Raw genomic sequence first — 10,278 nt, forward strand, 5'->3', positions numbered from 1 at the left:
GTGGGGCTCCCTCACGACACCACAGTGTGCAACCAGGTGACCTCTTTGTAGAGTAACTGACTCACATCGACCAGGTTGCCTTAAGCTAGAAAGTCAAAGGTCTGTTTCTCCTTTGTTTTCTCATCCTCTTGTTTGCTTTTCCTCACCCACCAAGGAGAATGGCCCAGCAGCAGCTCAGCCCATGCTTCTTAACCAGTCACTCCCATACAGTCTTGTCCCGTGTCCATATCAACAGTGATCACAGAGTAATTCCCGAGTAGGACCAACAATGGACTGACACTTACTCTGTGTCCTTTCAGAGTCTATCAAGGAGGACCTTGGCAAGAAAGCACCATGGCCCAACACATCGAGGGTAAGCTTGGCATCTTTGCCTGAGAAAGAAATGTTTCTTACTTGAGTTTCGTCTTTTTGAAGTGAGTTCAGCTATGACAACATGACAGTGTAGTTTTTAGACGTGAGGTACCATTTTCTTGGGGTGTTGGGAGGGGAGGTTGTAAACTGTGTGGTAGGGGACCTTTTACTCAGAAGCGGTTTTTCCTCCCTGAATTAAGAGTTTTGTAATTGTGCTTCAGGGAATTTGAAAGATCCATCCCCCAGGAAAAGCTCATGCCTTTTCCATGGGTGCACACTGTGCTTCCTTTCTGGGCCTTTGTCTTTCCTGCTGTTTCTCATTTGGTTTTCAATAGTCACCAAGAGAACCGGTGATGACACAGTATGCATATGACCTGACCCTCAGGGTGTGTTCTTTTCTGTAAATGCAGGTGGCCCCAGAACCATGTGGAGGTGGTAAGTATTCTGGAATCAGTCCCTTGCTGAGGAAAAACTCTAGATGGTAAGGCAGGTTGGGGGGATGTCCTCACTGTCCTCAGTCTGGAGAGCCATCTGATTCCAGATTCCTGGTAGGACTGAGGCTTGGGAGTGTGGGGAAAAGCAGACTCCAGGTGAGAAACTATGTGCATGTGTCCCCAGTCCTAGGAAACCAATGCATTCCCCCTGGGTGGTGTGGGTGTGTGTGCATGAGGCTTGGGGGTTAGGTGTCTTGTGTAGTGTGATTGTGAGTGTGTGTGTGTGTGTGTGTGAGAGAGAGAGAGAGAGCAAGAGAAAGAGAGACAAAGACAGAGACAGAGAGAGAGAAGACAGAAACATAGAGAGAGAGAGAGAGAGAGAGAGAGGTGTTTCTCCAGGAGATATGTCAGACAGATACTGCATGATGTCACCCTTCTCCAAAGCCATGTTATCACACTGCGCACTTTAGAGCCTTACTGCAGTGGGTGGCCCAGCAGGGGCACTTCAGTCCATGCTTGGAAACCAGCTGGCTCCATACACCCCAGCCTCGTGTCCATATCCAGCAACATTCCATGAATATTCTTGAGCAACAAGAGGAATGTGCTGACGGGTACTCTGTGTCCTAGATGCCTTGGAGGAAGACATGGATCCCATCAAAGGAGACAGCGCCGGAGGCACACCTCTTGCCATGGTGAGCTAGAAGTTCTTTGTCCGAGGAACAGATGTTGCTTTCTTGGTTTCTTTCCAATCAAATTCAGATGAAAATGAGACAATGTATATTTGGGATTATACATATAGATCTCATACAATTTTCCTTTCTGGGAGAGCATGGAGTGGTTGTCTCTGCCAACCGTTAGCTGATCGAGAGGACATTTAGCATTGGCGACACCAAACATGGTTCTAAACGCTGTGGTAGGATCCTGTCCCTCAGTAACACTTTCTCCTGCTTGGATGAAGCATTTTGTAGTCACCGTCCTGAATGGACTGGACAGACATGTCCCCCAGGAAAAACAACTTCCTAAGGCATCCAGTTCACTTACTTTGGGGTCATTGGACTCAACCACTCTGTTCCATCTGGGTTCCTAAAGTCATTGAGGGAAATAAAGCTCACACAGACAGATAGTGTGTAGCATGACCTGAGCCTCACGGTGTCCTCTTTTCTGTCCCTGCAGGTGACACCTTCAACCACCAGTGAGAGCGGTACGTATTCTGGAATCAGCCTCTTCCTGAGACAAAACTCTAGATGTTAATGCAGGTGGGGCATCTTTGCAATCCTCCATCTGGCGAGCCACCCTGATTGGGTTGTGGGGGTGTGGTGGACAGGAGATTTCCCAGGTGAAAAAGCGTGTCCATGTGTCTACAGTCCTAGGAAGCCATTGTATTCCCTGTGTGTGGTGTGGGTGTGTGTGCATGAGGCTTGGGGTTGGGGTGTCTTTTGTGTCTCTATGTGGTGTGATTGTGAGTGTGTGATTGTGTGGGAGACAGGGAGACACAGACACAGACAGAGAGATGCACAGAGGGAGAGGGAGAGATGGAAAGAGTGAGAGAGAGATTGCATATGTCTCCAGGAGGTGTATCCCACTGCCACTGCACAATTCCCATTGTCCACATTCTCAAAAAAAAAAAAAAAAAAAAAAAAAAAAAAAAAAGAAAGAAAAGAAAAGAGAAGAAAAGACAAGGCGAAATAAAGAAATCTCATCACAGCGCACACATTATAGCCCTATTACCGCGGGAGGCCCAGCGGGGCGTTCAGCTCATGCCTGGGAACCAAATGCCTCCATATGCTCTAACCCCATTCATAGAGAGCAATACACCTCAAGGCATTCTTTTTTTTTTTTTTTTAAGATTTTATTTATTTGAGAGAGAGTGAGTGAGAGCACAAACAGGTGAGAGGGGCAGACCCTTGCTAGCAGGAAGCCCCATCCGGGACTCGATTCCAGGACCCTGCGGTCCTGACTTGAGCTGAAGGCAGATGGTTCACTGACTGAGCCACTCAGGTGCCCCTCCCCGCATCTTTCTTGAGCAGCACCACTAATACGCTGACAGGTACTCTGTGTCCTTTTAGATGTGACTGATGATGGCGCTGTCTGGTCCTGGCTTTATCAGAGGATCACAGAGGAGGAGGGCCTGCCTCTTGCCAAGGTGAGCTTGCCTGTCTATCCCCGAGGAACAAATGTTGCTTTCTGGGTTTCTTTCCAATCAAATTCAGATGAAATTCAGATAGTATACTCTGTGTTGGCGAATTGAACCTAATACTAAAACAAAAATCATTTTCCTAATGTCAACTGCTTGTATATGGAAATGAAAATATTTTTATATACAGATTTTATGTAAAAAGCTATATATACTTTTGAGATTCTACATATGTAATTTCCCTGGTGGTGAGAGCGTTGAGTGGTTGTCACTGCCCACCGTTAGCTGATTCGAGAGGACATTTAGCATTGGCGACACCAAACGTGGTTCTAAACGCTGTGGTAGGATCCTGTCCCTCAGTAACACTTTCTCCTGCTTGGATGAAGCATTTTGTAGTCACCGTCCTGAATGGACTGGACAGACATGTCCCCCAGGAAAAACAACTTCCTAGGGCATCCAGTTCACTTACTTTGGGGTTGTTGGACTCAACCACTGTGTTCCATCTGGGTTCCTAAAGTCATTGAGGGAAATAAAGCTCATTCAGACAGACAGTGTGTAGCATGACCTGAGCCTCACGCTGTCCTCTTTTCTGTACCTTCAGGGGACAGGAGCATCTGGTGAATGCGGTACGTATTCTGGAATCAGCCTCTTCCTGAGACAAAACTCTAGATGTTAATGCAGGTGGGGCATCCTTGCAATCCTCAGTCTGGCGAGCCGCCCTGATTGGGTTGTGGGGGTGTGGTGGACAGGAGATTTCCCAGGTGAAAAAGTGTGTCCATGTGTCTACAGTCCTAGGAAGCCATTGTATTCCCTGTGTGTGGTGTGTGTGTGTGTGCATGAGGCTTGGTGTTGGGGTGTCTTTTGTGGCTCTATGTGGTGTGATTGTGAGTGTGTGTGTGTGTCTGAGAGAGAGAGAGAGAGGGACAAAGACAGATAGAAAGACAGAGAGACATAGACAGAGAGACAAAGACAGAGAAAGAGAGAGATGACCAAGAAAGAGAGAGAGACAGAGAGGGGGAGAGAGAGAGAGAGAAAGGTGTTTCTCCAGGAGATATGTCAGACAGATACTGCATGATGTCACCCTTCTCCAAAGCCATGTTATCACACTGCGCACTTTAGAGCCTTACTGCAGTGGGTGGCCCAGCATGGGCTCTTCAGTCCATGCTTGGAAACCAGCTGGCTCCATACACCCCAGCCTTGTGTCCATATCCAGCAACATTCCATGAATATTCTTGAGCAACAAGAGGAATGTGCTGACGGGTACTCTGTGTCCTAGATGCCTTGGAGGAAGACATGGATCCCATCAAAGGAGACAGCGCCGGAGGCACAGCTCTCGCCATGGTGAGCTAGAAGTTCTTTGTCCGAGGAACAGATGTTGCTTTCTTGGTTTCTTTCCAATCAAATTCAGATGAAATTCAGACAGTATACTCTGTGAGCGAATTGAACCTAATACTAAAACAAAAATCATTTTCCTAATGTCAACTGCTTGTATATGGAAATGAAAATATTTTTATATACAGATTTTATGTAAAAAGCTATATATACTTTTGAGATTCTACATATGTAATTTCCCTGGTGGGGAGAGCATTGAGTGGTTGTCTCTGCCCACCGTTAGCTGATTTGAGAGGACATTTAGCATTGGCGATTCCAAACGTGGTTCTAAACGCTGTGGTAGGATCCTGTCCCTCAGTAACACTTTCTCCTGCTTGGATGAAGCATTTTGTAGTCACCGTCCTGAATGGACTGGACAGACATGTCCCCCAGGAAAAACAACTTCCTAAGGCATCCAGTTCACTTACTTTGGGGTTGTTGGACTCAACCACTCTGTTCCATCTGGGTTCCTAAAGTCATTGAGGGAAATAAAGCTCACACAGACAGATAGTGTGTAGCATGACCTGAGCCTCACGCTGTCCTCTTTTCTGTACCTTCAGGGGACAGGAGCATCTGGTGAATGCGGTATGTATTCTGGTATCAGCCTCTTCCTGAGACAAAACTCTAGATGTTAATGCAGGTGGGGCATCCTTGCAATCCTCAGTCTGGCGAGCCGCCCTGATTGGGTTGTGGGGGTGTGGTGGACAGGAGATTTCCCAGGTGAAAAAGTGTGTCCATGTGTCTACAGTCCTAGGAAGTCATTGTATTCCCTGTGTGTGGTGTGTGTGTGTGTGCGTGAGGCTTGGTGTTGGGGTGTCTTTTGTGGCTCTATGTGGTGTGATTGTGAGTGTGTGTGTGTGTGTGTGAGAGAGAGAGAGGGACAAAGACAGATAGAAAGACAGAGAGACATAGACAGAGAGACAAAGACAGAGAAAGAGAGAGATGACCGAGAAAGAGAGAGAGACAGAGAGGGGGAGAGAGAGAGAGAAAGGTGTTTCTCCAGGAGATATGTCAGACAGATACTGCATGATGTCACCCTTCTCCAAAGCCATGTTATCACACTGCGCACTTTAGAGCCTTACTGCAGTGGGTGGCCCAGCAGGGGCACTTCAGTCCATGCTTGGAAACCAGCTGGCTCCATACACCCCAGCCTCGTGTCCATATCCAGCAACATTCCATGAATATTCTTGAGCAACAAGAGGAATGTGCTGACGGGTACTCTGTGTCCTAGATGCCTTGGAGGAAGACATGGATCCCATCAAAGGAGACAGCGCCGGAGGCACACCTCTTGCCATGGTGAGCTAGAAGTTCTTTGTCCGAGGAACAGATGTTGCTTTCTTGGTTTCTTTCCAATCAAATTCAGATGAAAATGAGACAATGTATATTTGGGATTATACATATAGATCTCATATAATTTTTCTTTTTGGGAGAGCATGGAGTGGTTGTCTCTGCCAACCGTTAGCTGATTTGAGAGGACATTTAGCATTGGCGACACCAAACATGGTTCTAAACGCTTTGGTAGGATCCTGTCCCTCAGTAACACTTTCTCCTGCTTGGATGAAGCATTTTGTAGTCACCGTCCTGAATGGACTGGACAGACATGTCCCCCAGGAAAAACAACTTCCTAAGGCATCCAGTTCACTTACTTTGGGGTCATTGGACTCAACCACTGTGTTTCATCTGCGTTCCTAAAGTCATTGAGGGAAATAAAGCTCATTCAGACAGTGTGTAGCATGACCTGAGCCTCACGGTGTCCTCTTTTCTGTACCTGCAGGTGACACCATCAACCACCACCAGCGAGAGCGGTACGTATTCTGGTATCAGCCTCTTCCTTAGATAAAACTCTAGATGTTAATGCAGGTGGGGCATCTTTGCAATCCTCAGTCTGGCGAGCCGCCCTGATTGGGTTGTGGGGGTGTGGTGGACAGGAGATTTCCCAGGTGAAAAAGTGTGTCCATGTGTCTACAGTCCTAGGAAGCCATTGTATTCCCTGTGTGTGGTGTGGGTGTGTGTGCATGAGGCTTGGTGTTGGGGTGTCTTTTGTGTCTCTATGTGGTGTGATTGTGAGTGTGTGATTGTGTGGGAGACAGGGAGACACAGACACAGACAGAGAGATGCACAGAGGGAGAGGGAGAGATGGAAAGAGTGAGAGAGAGATTGCATATGTCTCCAGGAGGTGTATTCCACTGCCACTGCACAATTCCCATTGTCCACATTCTCAAAAAAAAAAAAAAAAAGAAAGAAAGAAAAGAAAAGAGCGAAAAGACAAGACGAGATAAAGAAATCTCATCACAGCGCACACATTATAGCCCTATTACCGCGGGAGGCCCAGCGGGGCGTTCAGCTCATGCCTGGGAACCAAATGCCTCCATATGCTCTAACCCCATTCATAGAGAGCAATACACCTCAAGGCATTCTTTTTTTTTTTTTTTAAGATTTTATTTATTTGAGAGAGAGTGAGTGAGAGCACAAACAGGTGAGAGGGGCAGAGGGAGAGAGAAAAGCAGACCCTTGCTGAGCAGGAAGCCCCATCCGAGACTTGATCCCAGGACCCTGCGGTCCTGACTTGAGCTGAAGGCAGATGGTTCACCGACTGAGCCACTCAGGTGCCCCTCCCCGCATCTTTCTTGAGCAGCACCACTAATACGCTGACAGGTACTCTGTGTCCTTTTAGATGTGACTGATGATGGCGCTGTCTGGTCCTGGCTTTATCAGAGGATCACAGAGGAGGAGGGCCTGCCTCTTGCCAAGGTGAGCTCGCCTGTCTATCCCCGAGGAACAAATGTTGCTTTCTGGGTTTCTTTCCAATCAAATTCAGATGAAATTCAGACAATATACTCTGTGTTGGCGAGTTGAACATAATACTAAAACAAAAATCATTTTCCTAATGTCAACTGCTTGTATATGGAAATGAAAATATTTTTATATACAGATTTTATGTAAAAAGCTATATATACTTTTGAGATTCTACATATGTAATTTCCCTGGTGGTGAGAGAGTTGAGTGGTTGTCTCTGCCCACCGTTAGCTGATTTGAGAGGACATTTAGCATTGGCGACACCAAACGTGGTTCTAAACGCTGTGGTAGGATCCTGTCCCTCAGTAACACTTTCTCCTGCTTGGATGAAGCATTTTGTAGTCACCATCCTGAATGGACTGGACAGACATGTCCCCCAGGAAAAACAACTTCCTAAGGCATCCAGTTCACTTACTTTGGGGTTGTTGGACTCAACCACTGTGTTCCATCTGGGTTCCTAAAGTCATTGAGGGAAATAAAGCTCATTCAGACAGACAGTGTGTAGCATGACCTGAGCCTCACGCTGTCCTCTTTTCTGTACCTTCAGGGGACAGGAGCATCTGGTGAATGCGGTACGTATTCTGGAATCAGCCTCTTCCTGAGACAAAACTCTAGATGTTAATGCAGGTGGGGCATCCTTGCAATCCTCAGTCTGGCGAGCCGCCCTGATTGGGTTGTGGGGGTGTGGTGGACAGGAGATTTCCCAGGTGAAAAAGTGTGTCCATGTGTCTACAGTCCTAGGAAGCCATTGTATTCCCTGTGTGTGGTGTGGGTGTGTGTGCATGAGGCTTGGTGTTGGGGTGTCTTTTGTGTCTCTATGTGGTGTGATTGTGAGTGTGTGTGTGTGTGTGAGAGAGAGAGGGACAAAGACAGATAGAAAGACAGAGAGACATAGACAGAGAGACAAAGACAGAGAAAGAGAGAGATGACCGAGAAAGAGAGAGAGACAGAGAGGGGGAGAGAGAGAGAGAGAGAAAGGTGTTTCTCCAGGAGATATGTCAGACAGATACTGCATGATGTCACCCTTCTCCAAAGCCATGTTATCACACTGCGCACTTTAGAGCCTTACTGCAGTGGGTGGCCCAGCAGGGGCACTTCAGTCCATGCTTGGAAACCAGCTGGCTCCATACACCCCAGCCTCGTGTCCATATCCAGCAACATTCCATGAATATTCTTGAGCAACAAGAGGAATGTGCTGACGGGTACTCTGTGTCCTAGATGCCTTGGAGCAAGACATGGATCCCATCAAAGGAGACAGCGCCGGAGGCACACCTCTTGCCATGGTGAGCTAGAAGTTCTTTGTCCGAGGAACAGATGTTGCTTTCTTGGTTTCTTTCCAATCAAATTCAGATGAAAATGAGACAATGTATATTTGGGATTATACATATAGATCTCATACAATTTTCCTTTCTGGGAGAGCATGGAGTGGTTGTCTCTGCCAACCGTTAGCTGATCGAGAGGACATTTAGCATTGGCGACACCAAACGTGGTTCTAAATGCTGTGGTAGGATCCTGTCCCTCAGTAACACTTTCTCCTGCTTGGATGAAGCATTTTGTAGTCACCGTCCTGAATGGACTGGACAGACATGTCCCCCAGGAAAAACAACTTCCTAAGGCATCCAGTTCACTTACTTTGGGGTTGTTGGACTCAACCACTCTGTTCCATCTGGGTTCCTAAAGTCATTGAGGGAAATAAAGCTCATTCAGACAGACAGTGTGTAGCATGACCTGAGCCTCACGCTGTCCTCTTTTCTGTACCTTCAGGGGACAGGAGCATCTGGTGAATGCGGTACGTATTCTGGAATCAGCCTCTTCCTGAGACAAAACTCTAGATGTTAATGCAGGTGGGGCATCCTTGCAATCCTCAGTCTGGCGAGCCGCCCTGATTGGGTTGTGAGGGTGTGGTGGACAGGAGATTTCCCAGGTGAAAAAGTGTGTCCATGTGTCTACAGTCCTAGGAAGTCATTGTATTCCCTGTGTGTGGTGTGGTGTGTGTGCATAAGGCTTGGGTTTGGGGTTTCTTTTGTGGCTCTATGTGATATGATTGTATTTTTGTGTGGGAGACAGGGCGAGTCAGACACAGAAAGAGAGATGCAGAGAGGGAGAAAGAGAGATGGAAAGAGCGAGAGAGAGATTGCATATTGCTCCAGGAGGTGTATCCCACTGCCACTGCACAATGTCCATTGTCCACATTCTAAAAAAAAAAAAAAAAAAAGAAAGAAAGAAAGAAAGAAAGAAAGAAAGAACGAAAGAAGGAAAAGAAATTAAAAGAAAAGAAACGAAAAGACGAGATAAAGAAATCTCGTCACAGCGCACACATTATAGCCCTATGACCACAGGAGGCCAAGCCGTGGCCCTCAGCTCATGCCTGGGAACCAAATGCCTCCATATGCTCTAACCCCATTCAAAGCGAGCAATACTCCCCGAGGCATTCTGCTGCAGAGGTGAGGTGAGAGGCACATCCTGGAGCACATTTCTCTCTTCTCCTCACCACATCCCTTATACTGGGAGCAGAGCAAGACCTTCACTTGGCTCCATGGGAGAGAGGCTCATATGCAGCTGCCCGGAGACCCTCCCTGGCTGACGGGAATTCTAGAGGCCTGTGTGAAGGCTGCTGGGCTGGCAGCACACACTGGCTTTCACGGTCCCTCTGAGCTGGTCTCCTGGGACTGACTGGGCCCAGGACAGAGGCTCTGGGAAGCGGGGCCAGGGTCTTTGCTCCTGTCAGATTCCACTGACAGTGATGGGCCTGGTCCCCACATCGTGGTCACCGCCCACCGTCGGACCTTCCATCCATCTGCTCGGGGCCTCCCCTAGTCCTTCCAGGTCTCAGGGTCTTTGGTGAACACTGCAGGTACTGGTGTTTATGTGGCCACACCAGCTGGAGAATGCCCATCCCCCCACTGACAGACTAGGGGAATTCGGACAAGTACCATTACCTCTACTGTCACATTCATCTCCTCTCAGGGCTAGGACACTTATGGGCTGTCATCAATAGGAAGTGTGTGTCAAGTGCCCAAGATGAGCCCAGGCATGGGGCAGTCTACTTGATTGCCCAGTTGATGGTCACTCTCATGGCCCAGCATCACCCCAGGCCCGTGGCAGCCGCCTGCATGTTAGCTGCATTGGCTCATTGATCAACTGATTGACTAGGGAGCGTGTCAGTAAACCCATGATCGTTCCTCCACTGTT

At 47.8% G+C, this 10,278-nt stretch overlaps 1 long non-coding RNA gene across 1 annotated transcript; it reads left to right on the forward strand.

The window, feature by feature from the left end:
* Nucleotides 1–309: 309 nt before the first annotated feature.
* Nucleotides 310–1,461, forward strand: LOC123786814 (uncharacterized). The gene is made up of 3 exons (XR_006778057.2): nucleotides 310–352; nucleotides 762–786; nucleotides 1,413–1,461. It is a non-coding gene; the product is annotated as an uncharacterized LOC123786814 (long non-coding RNA).
* The last annotated feature ends 8,817 nt before the right edge of the window (nucleotides 1,462–10,278 follow it).

This window comes from Ursus americanus, chromosome 9 (genome assembly GCF_024610735.1).
Source record: "Ursus americanus isolate L20-20 chromosome 9, mUrsAme1.1.p, whole genome shotgun sequence".
Taxonomy (NCBI): domain Eukaryota; kingdom Metazoa; phylum Chordata; class Mammalia; order Carnivora; family Ursidae; genus Ursus; species Ursus americanus.